The sequence below is a fragment of the Copadichromis virginalis genome, linkage group LG23 (assembly GCF_057382275.1).
Source record: "Copadichromis virginalis isolate Kocher_CV1m ecotype Utaka linkage group LG23, C_Virginalis_male_GT1.1, whole genome shotgun sequence".
Classification (NCBI taxonomy): domain Eukaryota; kingdom Metazoa; phylum Chordata; class Actinopteri; order Cichliformes; family Cichlidae; genus Copadichromis; species Copadichromis virginalis.
Window position 1 is genome coordinate 11512318 of NC_140639.1, and position 20454 is coordinate 11532771.

A 20454-nucleotide genomic window follows, 5' to 3' on the forward strand; every position below is an offset into this window, starting at 1 on the left:
ACAGCAGATCCATTTTATTCTATTGACGCACTCAGAGATGGCTGACGGATGACACGCCCATGCCCTCACCCTTGTAATATCATTGCTTAATCTCCTTGGTAGCAATTACTTCTGAGGGGAACAAAAGCCAGCGCCAGGTAGCTATTACTGACATGGCAGCTTAATGAACAATACAGCCTCCTTTTCTATAAGGCCAATTTGCACAGCTAACCTAACAACACCCTGTCTAATAAAGGAAAATGTTTAGATCAGCAGACATATACGGCAGTCAGGCAAGCACGAGGTGAAAATCTCATGATTTAAGACGCAATTGAGCCGTGGTGGCAAAAACGCACCGAGCGTGGGCGAGTGAATAGGTTAAATAAGGGGGAAAAATATGGAGAACAATGCAAAGTGCACAGGAAGTGATTAAAAAAGGGTGGAAGCGCATAGGCTTAAAGCTAAGCACAAGCTAACTATGTGAAAGAGGCACTGTGGCAGAAACGGATGGATGAGAAGAGACGGGGCAAATAGGAGGGCAAAGCTAAAATGTCAGGGCACGGGGAGTCGGCGATGTATGGCACCAGGAAGGCCAATTGTGTGCAGCCGTGAAGGGATAAGAGGTCACGGGATGTCTGCACAGTCTGCAGCGTGTGTGCTGGAGTCAGCAGTGACACAGCACTAACCTCCCCCCACATGGCATTATCTTTCTCCCCAAAACCACAGGACATTGCTCAGAAAATACAGCTGTAAAAAAAGAGACAAGACAGGCAGACAGTGGGGCGGATAAAACACACAAGGTAGAATGGCAAAAGGAGGAGACATGAATTTGAGAAAATTGCCATGAAAAATTAAGATACTAATTACGATGGGAAAAAAATGTTAAAAAGATTGAGACAAAGTGTTGCTTTTAAAACAATTACGCACCGCCTTCCTTCCCGAGTGAAAATGAGGCCCGCAGACTGAAAGCGAGAATAAATGAGGCGGTGGGGAAGCAGTTGGGGTTCGTTTGGGGAAGGTGTGGATGTTAATCGTTTCCACCATCGGTTTATGAGAACCCAGCACGCTTTGTCTGCCCAAGCTCCTGTGTCGTCTATTTGCTGCGCTCGTCAGCCGCCTTGTTGCATAAAAACAGCCTCACAGGCAGGGAGACATGCACCTAAACACCAGTGTGTATATTTCTCTCAGGAATTGCATTGCGGAGGAGCGACTACAACAGCCCAAAGCCACAGGGAGGGTCTATAAATGCAAAGCGTGGCGACGAAATCCCCACAAATGACAGAAAATATGCAGAAACATGAAGTCAAAGAATCGGCTCTTGATAAGGTAGACTTCTCATCTTTCCGTAAAAATTTCCCTCCCGCCTTTCAGTGTCGATAAGATTCCCAGCCTTTGTTGCTGGGAGAAAAGCAAACAGCCTGAAACTACCTGCAGGATTTTTCTCTCCAGAGTTTCTCCCATGGGGGGGAGAACACGTTCACCTAATTCCTGTTTATCAGCCCAGAGAATCACTCTCAGTCTTCTTGGTTAATTAACTAAGTGGTGTCTCTAGGCCCTGTCGCCGCTAGGTGTCAAACTCTATCAAGCCACCCAAGTGTCTCAGACACTCTAACTTCAGGGAAAGCGCCCCTGGTTTTGTGATGATAATTGCAGAAGCAACAGGGGAACGAGAACATGCACAGGCTGAAACGATTACAAACATACAAAGGGGGGACGTGGCTTTCCCCTTAGCTCCTGTTCTCTCCGTCCCTCACACACATTGATGTTGCTTCCTTTAGTTCTGCTGAATATCTGCATTTTGGCGCCTTTATCTTCTTTCTCCTCTCCTCTGTGCTAATTTCGTGGCCTGCTACTCAAAGCTCTACTGTAACTGGGCTTGGCCTTCTTCTAAACTCCAGCAATCTTTCCCACTTACTCGGGCTTTTCTCCTTCACTACATCATGCTGTTCTCCACTGCTTCAAATTCTTCAATTTGCCCTGCTGGGCCTTGGCAAGAGGCAGCCACGCTCTTCCTCTGACCAAACTTCGATTGGCCCACTTCGAGCTCTCGCTCTAGGGTCATTTATTTCTTTCTTTTCCTGGCATGCACCAAGCTGCATTCTTCCAAACGCACTTATGCAGCAATGGAAATCATTTTGGAAGTGGCCCAGGCCCTTCTCCTTTTTTGTACCCCAGCTGACGCCCACAGAGAGAACAAGAAGGAATTGTGGGAGAGGAGAGGGAGGAGAGGAGAGGGTTCCAGGTCAGTTAGACACTCCAGCTCATACACAGTGCACACACTGAGAGACAAAACCAAGTGTTTTGCTTCTCCTGGTCTTCAGATTTGCACAAAGATCGCTCTGGAGAGGAACAAGGCTTCTCTGGCTTTACTGGTCTTCTTCCAGTTGAACTCCCACAGTCATAAGTGAGGGCACATTCACTGACACTGAGCCTGTACTTTCAGTGGAACAGTGAAGCCATCACCTCCTGTCACACTGTCAGGTCAGTCGTGCAGGATGGAGACAAAACACACTGAAACCGGAGGACTGGTGTATCAGACCTGGGATGACTCACATCCTCCCGACATGAACCAAACAACAGCTTAGTTAAAATTTTCCACATCCAGTGGTACTGCTGGTTTTGGCTCAGCATGGTACTGCATTGTTACTTCTACTCGGAGCTGATGCACAGCTACATGTTGCCACCGACTGCTGGCACTTGGGGGGTGGGTTGAAATTATACGTAACAACCAATCACGCGGGCCACTTTTGCTCTTCTTTGAGGCGATGTCAGCTCAGCGTTTGATGAGAAACCGAGTGTTAAAGACAATGAACGCTGTCTCATGCAGCCATTGTCTGTGCTTCTTTCATTCGACAGGCAGCATGCTGCTGGCGTTTTTGAGTACTCAGACTAAGTGTGACTTTATAGCTTCTGTGCACTGGTTGAATTCCCATAATACGGCTGGAGAGCCACACAAGCAAACAGCAATCCAGGACCATAAATGTGCTGAGAGGAGCGCGAGGGGTGGGTGAGGCACTGGCACAACCAGCTAAAAGACATCATAGAAACTCAACTGAAATGATTTTTTAGTATTTCCACCATAAAAATATTAAAAACATTCAGAAAATTTAAATTATGAATTCTAGTTAACTAAGGGTTTAGTTGCTGCTTGTCGCTGATCTTAATTCTTACAGTATAATCGAGTCTGTGTGCCGTTTGTAAGAATATCCCATTATAAAAGCAGCTTATGCAACTCGTCATCTAATTATAACGTTTTTATCAATTTAAGCTTCCTGAGGTCCGGTCTTTTTGCAGCCGTGTGTAGGTGGAGGTTGTGCAGAGGCCATATAATTATGCCCTGATTTCAATGGGTTGTCCATGAGAGGGTTGGAGCCTTAAGCCTGATCTGATATTATCGAGGCCTCTCACAAAAGGCACGACCCGTTTTAGGCAGAAACTCTATTACTGCCCAGTTAAAGTGCCAGGCCGAATTTCACATTCTGACACACATCATTACATTAGCAGAAGATCCTGGCCCATTCTCTGAATTCTCCTGGAATAACAGATTTTTGAAGGCTGACACTCTGGCTAGTTTCACTCACCCCCTTCAGGGAATGATTTAACTGCTGATGCTGTTTAATACAAACACCAAGTCTCTCTAATGCAGCTTTCTTTGTCTTTCCTTGGCTGTAACATTTCAGGTGGGTTAGCGGAGGGGGGGTTCTGACATTTAAAGAATAAACTTGACTCTTGCTCCTAAATTTGTCCCCTGCTCTATAAATAAAGCCGGCCCTCGAATGATAGGATCTCTGTTCTATGTTAAGAGTACAGTAATGGTAGGAATTTGCAGTAGTTTACATAAAAGATAAATAACAGTTGAAACTATATATTTGTGGATAAAACACTGGTCAGGGTGAGAATTTCAGTCTTCGTTTCCTCTTCGCAGTATGTTGTGTTCCAGCTGTAATGAAACAGCAGCGATGGCTCTGAGGGTTTGTGCTTTCCTTCCCTCTGAAGCCTGCCTGCATTTTAAACAGTCTCAGCACATCTAATTATAACAAAAATGCCGTATACGTTAAATCTTATTGCTTTTTTCACCCATTCAGGGACACCACTTAGTGGATTCACAACACCAAGAAAGTCATTTTCTACTTATAAATATGGCGTTTTCTCTTTTTTCCCCTTTTTGGACTGTGTGGGGTATTTTATTCTTTTGACCCATCTCACAAACATAGACAATAAAAACAGCCTGCTACTAGGACAACTCTGCTTGTCCTCCCAAAAATCTCTGAATCTGAGTATCTGTGTACAGAATATGTACATGATCTCACATAGGGTTTTGTGGATGGTCTCTGTGGTTATTTCAGTTAAATTCACTGAACTCTGTATGAAGAATGCTTTTAATTAAGATGGTAATTAATGCATTAAAACCTACGACACCATAACCGTCACGAGCACGGAGAAACCGAAACAACGAGCAGGCAGAGGGACACACAAATCCGTCCACACAGGCTCAGTCGCCATCTAAATAAGATGGGAATCCATTTCTGACACAGAATGAGATGTCAAAGGGCTCCTTGCAGCCGTCGGGATGATCTAAGACAAAAATGACTCAATGTGAGTGGGCATTCTGATTTTTCACACTCGTGTGCCAGCAAACGCTTTGCCTCGTTACTCCAAAACCATGGCCCGCTCTTTCCAAGTGCACAATCGGTCATGTTAATGAGATGCACAAGAATTAGAGTCTCAGGAGGGTTTGGAGGAGAAACCGGTTGCCTTGGCCGTACAGCCTTAAAAACGAGCAACCTCTGAACGGGACCACTGAGACGCCTGACGATCACAACGCCGTGTACCTGTACTCTGAATACATAAAGGTACTTTAGCTCTGAGAGTGCTGTGATAAAATCAGTGTTGTTTCCTTAATCACACTGATGCGGGCTGCTGAGGGAGGTGGACGGAGGTCTGGGACACGCCTAAAAACACGAGATGTGTTTACGAGCAAAGATTGAGGTTATTTCTATTACTAGCCTCCCCTGTGTGTCTGCGTCCCCTGGCACTTGGTGATGAAAGAGAACTAGTTCACCAAAATACAGCGACGACTCTGTGTTCTGCTTTGAGATTTATCACCGTGTTCACTTGCATGGGCACTCCTTAACCTTCGAGTCTAACCGAATATCGTCTCCTCGGTGAAAACGGTTGTGTCGGCGAGCGCACGAGTGCTCGCGCTCATGTTGACGTTTCAGGAACTGTGTCTCGTTCTCTCTCTGTCTGTGTCATTGTGTCTCTCCAGGCTCTTCATTAGTTTCTGCCTGGGTACTAATGAGTGATACCTGAAACCTGTCAGTGGCCTCGGTCTATCCCTCCACCCAGCAAAGGGCGGCCTTCGGTGGCAGCGTCTCAACGCTTTTTTCAGAAGTTGGCTAGCTGCCTGCTGGAGCCGGTGGTGCTAAGGTGTATTAATGAGCCACTGAGCCAACCTTGTGTGTGTGTGTGTGTGTGTGTGTGTGTGTGTGTGTGTGTGTGTGTGTGTGTGTGTGTGTGTGTGTGTGTGTGTGTGTGTGTGATGACTAAAGAGTCCTCCGGCTGCCACTCCACATTCCCCCCACCCCTCCTCCTGATTCCACCATCCAGGGATCTATTCATTTTTAATCAGGTGAGTATCCCAGCTAGAGTCCTTGACTGTTGCCAGAGAAACCACTTGCACAAATACACGCAGAGAAACACACATACACACACACCCAACTCATTTCCCTATCTGCTCTGATTCACACTTTTACATTTGTAATCCTCGCTAATTTGTAATTTTGCTTCTGCGTGCTCCCCTCAAGAGAGAGAAACTAATTTCAGGAGTGAAAAGGGATTATCAGATGCAAACGAAATCTCCCCACCTCTCGACAAAGATACCGATGTAGACAAAAAGTGTCTCAAAGCCTGCTTCATCCTGGATGGTAACTCTCAAGGAAGAAACAAGTCAACTGCTGCACTTGCAATTACTCCTTATCAGCAGCGGGGAGCGAACTTGACAATAGCAAGAAAACGCTGAGCTGTGACGGATCATAAAACACAGGCAGACGTGAGAGCGGAGAACGTAATCGGCTCGATTTGCTTTTTGGGAATTTTGTTTACGTACTAATGTATGAATAAGAGGCCAGGTGCCTAAAGAGTGTGTCAGGTGCCTAAAGAGTGTGTGTGTGTGTGTGTGTGTGTGTGTGTGTGTGTGTGTGTGTGTGTGTGTGTGTGTGTGTGCGCTCCACATAGAGAGCCGTTATAGCAGAGGAGTGTTATTACATTCATTAAGGCGCTCACAGTGGCTTGCTCTTCTCAGCTGTGTGGCGACTCAGACCTGTCAGACGACTAATTCTCTTCACATTTTTACTTGCCTTGTTGTGTTATTGCCAGACAAAGCAGGGGACCCTATCATATTAACCTACCCACCTACTCTCACACACTCACGCTCACTTTGACTGCAAAAATGAGCCGAAGGAACAATGGAGACACACACAGAAGAGGAAAAGATGGAAGAAGGGGGAAAATGTCTATGCTGGGAGACAGCTGGCTAAAGCCCGGAAGACAGTAAATTAGCCTTCTGATTAGATTTGAAAAGCTAAAAGGAAATGAACATAATGCACCCAATTAAAAGAAAAGACAGCCATAAATACCGAGTGTCAAGCAGTTGTTATTTCTGCCTAGAATAAAGCTCCAGAGAGTGACAATAACAACAACGCTGTCATGTACTTACCACTCTGGCATCATTTTATGCTGTTACGATCCATATTGCTGCATCTGTCAACTTCACCTTTGATGTCAGAGCTGAATCAAACCAAGTTTGGAGGTGATGAGGAAAAGTAGATAACAAGCCAGACCATAATTGGTCCACATGTCTTTAAAGCCTTGTGTCATGAAAGGGGACAGAAATCCGAACCAGGGAGCAAACACTGGAGCCCCGGAGCTATCCGGGCATTATAGCCTGGAGCCGTCCTCCCATTACGGCCTCAGCCCTGCAGAGCTTCAAAGCCACAGCACTTTTGTGGCCGCAGAGAGGATCCCGGTGCCAGGTGGAGCGGCACGAGCCAAGCCCAGAGAAAAAGAGAGTAAATAAAAATAAAGACTAAATGCTCAAAACGGTGCTGTCCGGCAGGCAAGCGATAAAAACTAAAACCTCACTCAAGGATAAGTGCCATCTTTAACATTTGGCAGGAGCAGCGCTCACCAGTGTTTCTGTAACTAAGCACTCGGCTCGCACCCTCGGGCTTGAGCAATTAAAGACACACTCACTGAGACTCATCAATAACAGAAAAATTGAAGAGAAAGAAAAATCGCGTTACAAATGAAAGGAATGCTGAGGAGGCAGGAGGTGGATCCGGGAGGGAACTCACTGGCTGCCTGTTTTATAATGATTCGGATCATTTTGCTCTGTTTTTCTTGCTGTTACACCAACAACGTGGAAGCTTTTCCTCTGTTGCAACGCCCTTAATGTTGCATGCTACATGACATATCTCAAGCCTGCAGAGCTGGAGCTCGGGCATTTTCTGTCTTGTTTATTGCTTCGGTTTAAACTCTGGTATCAAGTTTCTTTGTGCTGCTGCTGCAGAAAGCCAGATGAGAGCGTGGCTGGTTTTGAAATGAAACAGAACAAGCGAGGCTATTTATAAGAAGCAAGCAGATAATTGTTGAAAAGGTTAGAGCAGCCACAGCAGGTAACAAGTAGGCTGCGTGTCAGGATGTCAAGGCACCATGGTGATGATGTTGCCAGGTAAGGCGAGGTCAAAAAGAGCAGTTGTTTTAGGAGTTACTGAAGTGGAGCTTTGTCAGAATCAATACACCCAGAGCCTTAAACAAGAAGACAGCGGCCACGTTATCGAATTAGAACCAACACTTCAACATTTCAGCTTTAGTGAAGAAGTACTGCGACTGCATTTATAAGGAAAGAGCACATAACAGCAGCAAAAATGCAATGTTTTCTGCCACACTAACATCACGTAATTGTAAAAGGAAGAGACAGAAACAAATGTGGGCTCAAATATCAAACAGTAGGATTAGAGAAATGTTTGAAGTGTGACATCAAACACACATGAGCATAAACTGGAAAACTATGTAAATGTTTTCTTTGTTTATTCTGTGTCTATATAGAGCAACATTTCCCAGGCTTTCAGAGACAGACTCGCATTCTCAGACAAAGACGCAAAATCGATACAGCAGAGCGAACAAACTGAACCGGGGAACGTTGCGGTCATCGTAACAGACATGTTTAAATACTGTGTTTATTGGACACGTTTGTGGCATAAATACACCAATGAGTAGCAGCGGGGGAACTCATTTATTCACCCATTCATTTCTTTCCTGCTCAAACTCATTCACCCACACATCCGTTCCTTCCTCGCTGTTCTCGTCTGTCGGTGTCTCTTCTGCCTGCGAGCCTCGCTCGGCAACCCGAGAATCCAAGGTAGCCAAACCTAAAGGACCTACAGGGCCGTGCATCATTTAATGACAGAGGCTGAGAGATGCCTGACGGACTGCCAAGTCCCGAGACGTGCTGCGTGAGTCGAGCACAAACACTCCTCCGTAGTGCGGACATGCATTCGCACATGTACCCATCGTCGGCATGTAGGAGGTGTGCGTGCTTGTGTGCGTGTGTGGTTGTGTGTCACGTTGGTCCTACCGAGACAGAAATCTTGCGAGTGTATATCTCGGTGGCGCCATACGGGACAAAGAAAGGGTCCAAGCTCAGGCCCCCCCTGAGTGTGATGATGAGGTAGGAGGATTCAGGATGACACGGTCCAATTTGGAGGTTTAGAGAAAAATCAAGCTATGAATAATGAGAACATGATCATGGACTAAAGGATCTACTGACTGGATATTGCATCAACATTTTTTTTAAAAGCCACCCCTTCTCGTCTTCTGCCCTTGCCTTCCCACAGAAACGAACGTTTGAGTGAACAAGCAAATGAAAGTAAATGCTGAAGCCTGGCCTGAGCTCTGAATGTCACAGTCAGTCACTGCAGCCTCCCTCTAAGTGATGCAGACAGAGCCCCATTCTGATTGCCTCACCAGCAAAGCCAAGGGGTGAAAAACATTTACATGCAAATACAAATGACCCACTAGCTACTGTGTGCACGCTAGCTATGGTATTCTGAATGCACAGCAACTGCAGAGAAACCCGGCATAGAGCCGTTGCCAATCATCAGCTCCATTGTAGCACGCAGGCTTTAGAAGGAGGTGTTATGTGTGTAGGATATCAATTATTTTGCTTTTGTGGCTTATTGGTTTGTTACTGCTATTGTCACTGCTTCTCATATCAAGCAAAATGAATGTTAATGAATTCCGACCAGGACTACTGCATTAACAGATTTGCTGTGAAAAAGCTTAAATCCATAAATCATTTTCCACATAACTCCTCGGTATACAGACCGTCTACCATCCCCACAGAATCCACTCATCTCTGACAGCGGTGGCTAATACCGTGTAATCAACCATCCACTTTCAGCTGGAACAATTGTAATCCATAACCCATCATAACAAACATGCCTCTCTGTCACGCTCAAGTGGTTAAGTACGAGGGGACAGATTGCCGGTGGACGGGCCGAGTCTCCGGGGGTCTTGGACGAGGGGAGACCCTGGCTCTCGTCCTGGCTGTCTCACACGGCTGGGACGCTTGGATCGAGGACCCGCCTGCTGTCATCAGACCTGTTGCCTCCAGATGGGTCCCAGTCTGATTCTGCGATTTCTGTCCTCATCCCGCCTCCACTCCTTATTTCAGCTCTTCTCATCCGAGACATCCAACTCGACCTTGCCTTGATCTTTTCAGCACTTATTAACAAAGCCCCAAATCATCATCCTTTTTGTTCTTTAACCTTGACATTCAGCTTTGTTAGCTCTGTGTGAAGCTTTCATCTCATCTCTCCCTCATTGGATCGACTTCCTTGGCCAAAATCTCCACTGCGTGGGGGTGTTTGTGAGCGCGTGCACACATGCATGACGGTTGGGAGACGAGCAGACGCACTGCACAGCAAGACCTCTTTGATTCAGCACAGCAGAGACCCACAGCAAGGCTGTACATTAATTGGTGCTTCTGAGCCATTAATTTAGGCAAGTATGTTGAAGGACCCACTTTGCCTCCACTTTCCAAGAGCAACACAGGCTGAACAAGCCTCCTCTCAAGACCCTTCAACTGTTTTCCACCTCCCCAGCTTCCCCACATACCTTGCAGTGCAGCTCCATCCATAAACCATACCCTGCCCTGCCTCACTCACTCCCCACTCTCTCTTCATTTCACCATTACTGAGCGAGGAGAGACAGCAGGTCACAGTCTCTGCTCCGTCCCCTCCACCTCGCCAACTGCCCTCCGCCCGGTGCCAGCGAGCCATCGTTTTCTTTTTGTTTTTTCAGCATGACTGATTCCCTCAGGTCACCGAGCACATTAAGCTGTTAATTACCTCAAAGCACAAAACAAGTGGCAGCTTGGCAGCACAACGAGACATTAACTTTTTTGTTTTTTTAAAGAGTACAGTCAGAAACTTAAAACCGCGATGCTGGAGAGACCGGAGCAACACGAGCAAAAAAACCCAAAACAAAACAAAAAAGCTGCAGCAACAACAGCCGTAAACAACTCTGTCAGCAGCAGACTCAGACAATGCCGACGTGAGAACACTGATTTTATTTTTGCTCTTCCTCCGCAGCCATAAAACAACCAGATAAAGTCATTTGGGCTGGAAGTTCCCCAAAGAAATGAATCAGCCATAAAACAGCAGCGGGATAATACCAGCCCGGCCCGCAGGGCACGCTTTTTTCAGATTCACGCTGTGCCGATGCGGGAAATGATTCAGGATGTGTGTGACCGGCATCCTCTTCACCGTGTCTGCAACCGCACAGTTGTTAAACTGTGCCTTATTAGTTATGCTCTTCGTTATCATAGCAACCTAACAAGGGAGATCTAGCCAAGGAGGTGTACAACATGTGTCTGTGAATGCTATTATAGAAATGAGTGTTGCTATTTTTATCACATCAGAGAAGAAAAATAATATAATTGCGGCATTGCTGCTGGCACTGAATGTGGTGCTCTTTGCTTTGGGCCTGTGGAGGCTCGTTTCTGAGTGGGAGTCTCAGTCGGCTGGTCGTGTTGTATTTGGGACCAGAGACCCTCATTAGTTTCTTCTCTTGCTAAAAAAAAGGAGGCTCTGTTGACACAGAGACGTCAGGAGTGTGAGAGTAACCCAAAGAGTGTGTATTCATGTCTTTGTGGGGACCAAAAATTGGAAGTTTACTATACTTATGGAAACTAAAATCATGGTCCCCACAAGTTTGAAGGCATTTTTGAGACTCAAAGTGTGGTTTTAGTGACAGGATTACAATTGGGTTATGGTTAGGTTTAGGGTTTCATTTTGCATGGTTAGGGTAAGGGGCTAGGGAAAGCATTATGTCAATTAGATGTCCCCAAAAGATATGAATGCAAAAAGGCTGTGGAAAACACTGAGCTCACACACACACACACACAAATTGTTTATTTGCATCGGGGAAGCAAACACCGGTGTCCATCTTCATCGCGTCTGTCTGCCTCGTCTTTCAGTCCTGGATCGCTCCTGGTTGGGTTTACAATTTACATGTGACAGTGTCTCTTTCTCACTGTTGCAGATAATGAAAGAATCTGCTGCTCGTACCTTATTCTCACACACACACACACACACACACACACACACACACACACACACACACACACACACACACACACACACACACACACACACACACACACACTCCCTTTGGAGATACAATAAGCCTGTATGGGATGGCAGCTTTGCAATGGGAAGCATCTTCATTCAGCAGCCACTTGGCCTGTAGTGATAGCTGCTGCATTCTTTGTTGCTGCCATACTGCACAACCTCAGGCTTACACAACACGATCCCACTCCGACTTCTTCTCGGGGACATTCTGTCACAGCTAAAGGGCACGGGAAAAATCCTGAAATTAAGACTTTACAAATTCTGAGGAGAAACTGGCTCGCGGCTGCAGATGAGAGCGGCTATACGAGGCAGACTTTTCAAAGAACACTGAAAAACCACTTATTATTGACTCTATCGAGCTTCACTTCTTTGAACACTCATCTACTCTGGCTGCCTCGGCTTATTTGCACTGGATGCATAAGAGACGTGAAGACGGGGAGATGAGAGCGAAAGGAAGACGGGGCTGGAAAAACAAGTGATTAAAAGATAAAAGGGAGAGAGCAGATGATGAGGGAGCAGCGGTGTGTGATTAAATGGCGGTGGTGGTCCCATTGGGCTGTGGGTCTTATTGCATTTTAATGGGGGGGCTGGATGATCTTTGACCCTTTGTGAGGCAGTGGTAACACCTTAGTGCAGATCAAACTGCCAGCCTTGACAAACCCCCAACCCATGAAAGGCAGCTGGGCACTGAGAATGAGGTGTGTGTGTGTGTGTGTGTGTGTGTGTGTGACATTGAGAAGCGCACGCGCAGGGTCACAAGCAGATGTGTTTATCCTGCTGCTATGGCAACTCCAGCAGTAGCCTTGGGCAAATAACAACAAGCAAAGCAATGTGTGTGTGTGTGTGTGTGTGTGTGTGTGTGCGTGTGTGTGCAGGAGGGAGAATTTGAGATGACAGGATTTTCAAAATACGAGCAGCATGATTAAATATAAGTTTTCAATTCATACACCTCCTGCCTGCACCCCCACTTTCTCCCTCCCCGGTTGCTGGCCTGCCCCTCAATCATCAGTCCCTTCTTTTCACCTTCTCTTTCTCCAGCTCCACATGCTAAGTGGGAACATTGTTACGGTCAATTTGTCCCATTCAGGGTCCCAGTGGGCAGTGTCCCTGCCCTGACAGCCTGCAGACGGAGACCACACTGCCTGAGAGGCCTTGACATCAAGGTCCAAAGGAGACTTAAGAGCGAGAGGGGGAGGAGGGGGGTGACGAGAGGTAATGGGGGGGGGGGGGGGGGGGGGGGTGTACTCTGAAGAGAAAGGAAGAAGAAAAAGAGACCTGGGTGCCGGGTTTAGCATGAGCCCCCCGGACCGTGCAGCTCAATAGTATTTCGTCTTATTTCATCTGTCAGGCTCACACTAGATTGATGTAGGTGGTGAGAGCTTTGCTCCCTCGAAGGATGCTTCGAATAGTTCTGCTAGGCTGGCAAAAACCCAAGAAGATGTATGACAGCCCAAACAAACCTGATGACACGATCTGGATTATTTATTCAGTTTATGAAACCTGACATCAGAAAACAGCACCACTGTCTAACCAACTGGAGTATTCCCAGTATCACTGCAGGTCTTTACTATCTGGGAGAGGGCAATGCCTGGAACTGGTTATCAATATCATTCGAGAAAAATGGCTTGGTGTTGTTTTGTTTTTTTTAAAACAGGTAGCCCTCATCGTGATGGTGCACACGGATAATCATCTGTGCCCTTTAAAGAACAGATAATAGATGCAGAAGAACAAGAAGAAACCCTGGCAGTAAGGAGGTCTAAGAAGGCTTTTCAAATTCTAGTTTCTAATCACAGATTTCAGGTTTCTACAAATTTCTTTCTGCAGTCAGATGGAATGAATGTAAAAATAAAACCTTGATGAGGTAAGACTTAATGCCGTAACATTTTCCTCAGCCAATCTGGAAAACAACGCTTTGTCTGACTAATCTATGTTTTTGATTTCTATGCTGGAGCAGACCCAGTCTCACAGGTGACGTAACCCCCCCGGCGGGGTGCTGGAGGAAGGTGCAGAAGAGGGATTAAGTCACTGCATAAAGGCACCTGTTATTTTAGCACACAGGGTGCAACACTTGCCCCGAAGCAAGGGGTGCAGAGCGGCTGTTGGTGTCAGAAATGAGGCACAAACAGGGCACCCATTCAAGCCAGGCTGGACAGTGCTGAATCACACTTGTATAGGGCTCAGACACACTGACTCACACACATGCCCTCACAAAGTCCATACACAGGAAGGCAGACACAATATGAAGAACACTGGTCCTTGTGGTTCTCTTTGACAGACATAGACAAACTCTCATTCTGCCTCCCCTCTTTGACCTGCACACACACAAACAATTCCCATAACTAAATTGCGATTCCGACTCCAGACCGCGGTGGATCTGTCGAGGGCATGCGTGCATGGTGGGATATTGCAGATCTCCCTAAATTAGCTAACTTTATAATAAATCACTGGGCACTGCTAGCCAAGGATTAGCCAAGCTCCAGTGAGCGGTTTGTTAAGCTTCGAGGAGAAAACGCCGCCAAAAACTGACATCAGCACTGGGACCTTGGAACAGTCTAACCCCCTGCCTCGTTTCATTTAGCCTTATTATCTGAGTTCTCCATTGACAAAAAAAAAAATAAATCCTGCTCCTACGTTTGGATCTAACTCGGATCTATTACTTTTTCTTCTGTTGGGGTTTTTCCACTAATCACTTTTAGTGCTCAGGACATCAGCTCCAACATCAGGCACACCATTTCATCAATCGCTTTCCTTATGTTTGCCTTTTATAATTTTTTGTGCTATCTTGTCCCCCACTGAGTCATTTCTCTTGGAAGGAGCAATGCTTCCTACTGTCTAGTTATTTATATACTGACTGAGGAAGCATTTATCCCCCCTTCACTGCATGCACAAACTCCTCGGATTCAGCTTTGCTCAGGTAGCTCATTATGAATCCCATCAAAAGTCACTTTTGTGAAGCTGTTAACGAGTTCAATCTAATTTCTTTTTCAGTAATGCTTACGGTTATATTAGCCTTATCTGTCGGAAGCTCTAATGTCTGTCTCTTAATAATTTTCATTCCTCAATCTTGTTAACAACCTAAATTTTGATCAGTTTTTCCATAAACACGTCACAATGCTTCTCTCCTAAACTCTCACAGGGTGTTTGGTCCATGGCTTCCAAACAAATAAAACCTGTATCCATTACAGATCCTATCACAGCGGTATTTCCTCTGCCGCCTGTTTATTAATTTCCTGTGATAGCATTTGTCTTGTAATTACTGATTGTGTGATGGGCCTTAAAAGGGATGTCAGCACTTGAGAAAAAGAGGACAGCTCCCACTCTGTCACGTCAAAGATGCCTCGACACATTAGAAGGTTTCCAGTTCACGATCATCTCTGCGTCCTTTTCGCCACAAACTTGTATGTCCCTTAAGAAAGGTCTGAAACAGACTGGTGCAGCAGGATGTGAGCAGCAGGGACAGAGGAACTGTGTGGATCCTGCGGCAGCAACCCCGAGCCCTGGCTGTCAGAGTGGGTGACAGCCCGGACTCGAGGAAGAGGAATTAAAGAGGCTCTTGTCCTCGAAGGCTGATTGACAAGGTAGCGACAGAAAGGTTAGTGGAGGTGCTGGTATTCTCTTAGCTGTGCCTACCCTCACACTGGTCCGGGGGCACTGTCTCACTCTTTCAAGATGTCTCTCTTATTCTTCTCTCCCCTCACTTACACCAGTGCTTATTATAGGAATGCCTCGACCCTTGGGGACTGCACTTTCCAGTCCACAAACCTCAGCTTTGGACAAAAGGAAGCTGAAAAGCAATTTGAATTTGAAACAGGGACCGCAACAAAAACACTGCCCCCAAATGGGAGAACTTCAAGATACCAGGAGCCAGCTACTGAGAAGTAGTGGTCCTTGCACAAAAGCAAAAATGTGATTCTGATACTATCCAGCCAACTAGCCCAATGTACTGTAAAGACAGCAGCTACTGCAGAGGGAGGGGGGGGGAAGAGATGACAGAGCTTGAAGGCAGGAGTGGTGGACATTAGGGGCCCAGCGGGTAGGACTTCAGAACAGACCAGCAGCAGATAACATGCAATCACACAAATCCCACTCACTGCACAAACAAACCAGTTCACAGAGAGGGGCCGTCTGACCAATCGGGTTCACTGTGCGTCCACTGTTCTGCAACTCTGGGTTTGGAAATGATGTTTTGTAATTGAGCCTTACGCCAGAGTCAAAGAGGATAAATCAAGAATTCACAATGAACCCTCCGGGAGAACCTGTTTGACTGAGCTGCACTGACACCTCATCACGATGCAATTAGTCAAACCTTAAGGATGAAAATCCATACCGATGGATGGAAGGTGAAGCGCCTTCGGGCTGCGGGCAGCAGAAATCCGCCTGTTTTGTGCGTAGCTGCAAGCTACGCAGTATGATATTTGTACAGTGAGAGCGACTGTAGCGCTGATGCACAGAGACCAGGTTAGCCCGGTCCTGTGGGTCGGCTCGGTTCTGATGAGTACATTTCTTCCTATAATCATTTTTCCCCGAAAAGCGCTTTTTGGCGTCAAAGCGCCACAAAAAGCGCACCACACCTCACCTCCACACCGGACAGCTCGGTCCACTTACCTCTCACTATCAGGGACAAGAAGAGTGAAAGCAGCGCGAGTCCGTTGTGTCTCCTCACTGGGTACAAAATATCCGAGAGCGAGCTCGTTACTGCGTTACCAGATCCGGTGGAGGGCTTTGGAAACTACTCCTCCCTGCCGCACCTGTCTCTGGCAAACGCTGATCTCGTACGCTGGCCTGACATCCCCCAGACAACTGTCCGAACCCCCTGCTAGTGTGAGCGCACACACGGACACACACACACGGGGCACCACCTGTCCACGGTGCAGAACAGCCCACAAAGAGCTCCTATGTCGCGCGGCGACACATGGCATTCCCCGTTAGTGTCTGCAGCAGCACTCCCTCACAGCCGTCCGAAATCTCCCCCCGAGGGACGTGGACGCGCTGGGAGCAGTGGGTGACGAACAGGAGAAAGCGACAACGGGCGTCCGGCACAGTGGCACAGCAGCTGCGGCGTTTGGGACTGACATCTGCCGCTCTCAGCCTCGCGTCCTCACAGCAGTGCGCTCTCCTCCGCGCCTCTCAGAGAAAGAAAGGACTTTTCCTCACCGCCTGTGCGCCACACCTTCGCGCAAAGCCGGGCTCGGGGTCCAGCGCAAAGTCCCATTCATCCGCTGATCGCGAACAGTTCCGCTCCGTGAGCGGCACTCTGGAGCTCCGGTGGAGTCGGAAGACCTCGGCGTTTCTTCTAGCGGCAGTGTGAGCTACAGCATCTCCGGCACTGAGCCTGTTAGAGCCAAAACCTGAAGCAGAATCATGCAGCGAGTGGAATGGAATTGATTAATGACTAATTGGGCTTAAACGGTGAGGCAAGCCCAAAGCCTCCGAACATCAAAGTCAGGCAGCTGTTTGGGGCATGCGCGCTCCTACAGTCAGCTCAGTGTTAACTCAGTTTCACGGTGGCAAAGTGATGACTGATTAGTGGCGCTAGGCACGAGTTCAAACTCAACCTGAGGCACGCACCTGACAGAGCCCGCCGTTCTTTACTCCAAGAGACCTTTATTCTGAAACACAAACAACAGAAGGTTTGGAGAAGTTCCTCACGGTTCCGCTTACTGTGCTGACGTTAAGATGAAACAACGAGGCCGATTCAAAGCCGTTTCCTGATAAAGATTAGCATTTATTGCTCTCCTCTCTGTGGAGCAGTGTGGAAAGTACCTGAAATAGGCTTCCAGGGAGCAATAAAGCGGATCCAAATAGCCTACCCGAGGATGCATGTTGATCACACAGTGTCCCAGTGTCATCTATTCCCAACATGCGCGAAATTCACCACATTTAAACCTCGAAACAAACAGCTGAAAGACATTAAAATGCAAAAATGAAATCATCCCCTATGAAAAGAAAGTTGTTTTCTATTTAAAAAAAAAAAAAAAAACTTTTTCAAGTGGAAACAATTTTAATAACAGTTCCTAAAAGTGCTGCTCACTGTAATTCCAGAAAAGCATTCAGCAACTTTGAGCAGTTTCCATGCTGAGTTTAAGCTCTTTCTGTATTTGCATCTTCTCACTGAGCCTAAATTAACACAATAGAGGAATAATTCCGTCTCATTAAATCTCAATAAGCCTCCAGTCAAATCTAATTGTTCCTCAGCACAATTTGGGGTTTGTGTTTGAAATGAATGTGTAACCAGTTGTGTTTGTTCAAGTGACACTGATATAAACAAGCAGGACTTTGAAAGGGAGCGGTGAGAGCCGGCAGTGCTGTTGCTGTGTTAAGTTAAAGGAGTTTAAACCTACTGGACCTTTCAGTGAAATTGCTTGGAGCCAAAGCTACTTTTAAGCTTTCATTCATGAATAATTAATTGCTGAAATAATGACTTTCGCAGGCTCGAAGGCTCATGTGTGTAGCTCACTCTCTTTAGCATCTTAATAAATCTACTGCAAGTGCTCTGACAGCCTTCATACAAGCTGCTGATCACACAGCAGAGCCTCTCCTATGAGGGAGATAATCAAATAGCCATTCAGATTAAGATAAACTGTAATAAAGATTTCATCATCTCTGTTACTTTATGTAAGCAATACTAGTTTTTTAGTGGCAGATGTTGCTGCAACATGAATTTATCCCTTTTCTAAATCCACTTGCGTTCTGTGACTTTCACAGTATTGTAGGACTTTGCTTTGCTTGTTTGGTTTTTTGTTTTTTCTTATCTTCATTTGCACAGCCAGAATTTGCTTGCCCCAGCACTGTAATACTTATTAACATTATTTATCCTGCTTACTTTATCATCCCGTGCCGTCTGTGACTTTGTAGCTTCTGCAATTAAAACTTGAAACTTGTTTGTGTTCTCCACAAGAGAGTTGCTGAATGTCTTTGTACAGGTTGACTGCGGTTACAACAGAGGACACCTCTTCGACAGCGGTATCATTACTCAGGCAGACACGGTTTCCAACACTGGAATAATGATGAGTTCTCCTCAATCTCTCCAATTTTTTCTTCCATCCTATCTCCTGCAAGCCTGCATGTCTCATGTGTCTATAAGGACCTGAACTAACAACATGCAGTCAGTGCAGCAATTTGAGTACCTGAGATGAGTGGCCAAGTGACTTCACAGAGTCAAATAGAGGAAAAACCTTCATTCCACAAGGATTTAAAATGCCCGTGTCCTTGTGTACACTCCTCAGAGTGCATGCAGTACATGTGTGGATATGCACGTGTGTGACCCTGATTCTCCACCCACATCACAGTTGGACAGCTTTTACTTAAATACTGAAGATACAGCAAAATCAGATTTAATAAATATTAACACAAGAAGAGTCATCGAGTCAATAAAATGTCAGAATAACATTCATTGGTTCTAACGACTGCTTGTATTAACCTTCATAAGCTACTTGGTATCAGCACAACCCAGACCACATTAAACTGAACTGGGTTTTTTTTATATCTGGCTTCCAAGATGTCAGACTTTCTTGTCATCTTTTAAAGTTGTCTTGAGCAATAGTTCTCCAGGCTTTCTAAAGTCTTTCAAAGATTATGCACTGCACTCTGATACGTGTCTACACGAAACAGACAACTTAGCAAAGAACCAGTTTTAAATTGTAAGACCTGACACAGTACCCGAGAGACGCATCTGGACCTTCAGCTGATCCACCTACTGTTCATTGAAGCGTCATCAGAGGTACAGCACACAGCAGGTGGCTCTGTCGTGGCCCGGGGATCTTGGTGATCTTCTTAAACTTGATGGAATTATGATCACAAAGAAGTCTCATCAGATTTTGATCATCCTTTTTCAAAGCACTCTTGTTCTTCAGGAGACTGTGGAGACCACGAACATTAGGTCTACATACTTTCTTTGTCGCTCAAGGATAGGTAACACTGGCTCCTTCAAACATAACATCTCCTAACCTACGGGAAACGTGAAAATCTAATGATGTCTCTCGTTCACAAACTTCCTCTTACTACTGCTGGCAGTGGTGTTCTACTACTCTAATATTAAAAAGCTCTCCAAAACCTATTTTTTTTTGTTGTTGTTGTTGTTTTTAAATCCCCAGATTAGCCCTATTATTCTGTTTCCAGCTACTTTGCATAGAAATGATTCAGGACACAGAAACTTTGAGCCATGTTCAACAAAAGAACTCATACCGTTTCATCTCCTGTCAAAGTTTGTGTGCCGACAATAAATAAATAAATAAATATTCGTTTTGTTCATCCTCTTCCTTTCATCCCACTTGGTGTGTCAGAGCAGGAAGGCAGTAGACCTGAGCGTGATAAAAAGAAGAAGAGCTGCCATGAGAAAGCCAGAAAGCTTTGCAAAAAAAAAAAAAAAAAGAGGAGGAGAAAAAATACAGCCTTTGATGGGGAATGCACTTTTTAATCTTTCAACATGGGGAAAAGGGGAAGGGCAGCACAGTCCTCCCCCTTGGGTGTTTCTGTGTGCACGTTAGAAGCAGCTAAGAGGGGATATGCTGATGCCAGAGTTAGATGAACTCTTCACAGGGAGAGCTTTTGACTGCTAAGTTCTTTTTCAGCAGAAATGTGAATGCAAAAGAAAGAAGCCTCATTCTCCAGGGTGACCATTTTCTGTCTTACCAAAGTAGTCACACGGTTCACACAGTTGCGAACAAAGACGCACAGATTACATGCAGGGCTCATGTGATCAGACCCAGTAACCTTAGAGCAGTCATTCAGACTGTTCCGCTGAATCACGTCTGGACAGTGAATTTTATGGTTTTGCACT

General features: G+C 46.0%; 1 protein-coding gene across 1 annotated transcript in view; it reads right to left on the reverse strand.

Moving 5' to 3' along the window:
• Positions 1-17175, reverse strand: part of sema6bb (sema domain, transmembrane domain (TM), and cytoplasmic domain, (semaphorin) 6Bb) — a 134820-nt gene extending 117645 nt beyond the window's left edge. The window contains exon 1 of the mRNA XM_085447643.1: positions 16281-17175. The gene's annotated coding sequence lies outside the window, so the exon portion shown is untranslated. The remainder of the gene's footprint in view (positions 1-16280) is intronic.
• Between the last annotated feature and the right edge of the window lie 3279 nt (positions 17176-20454).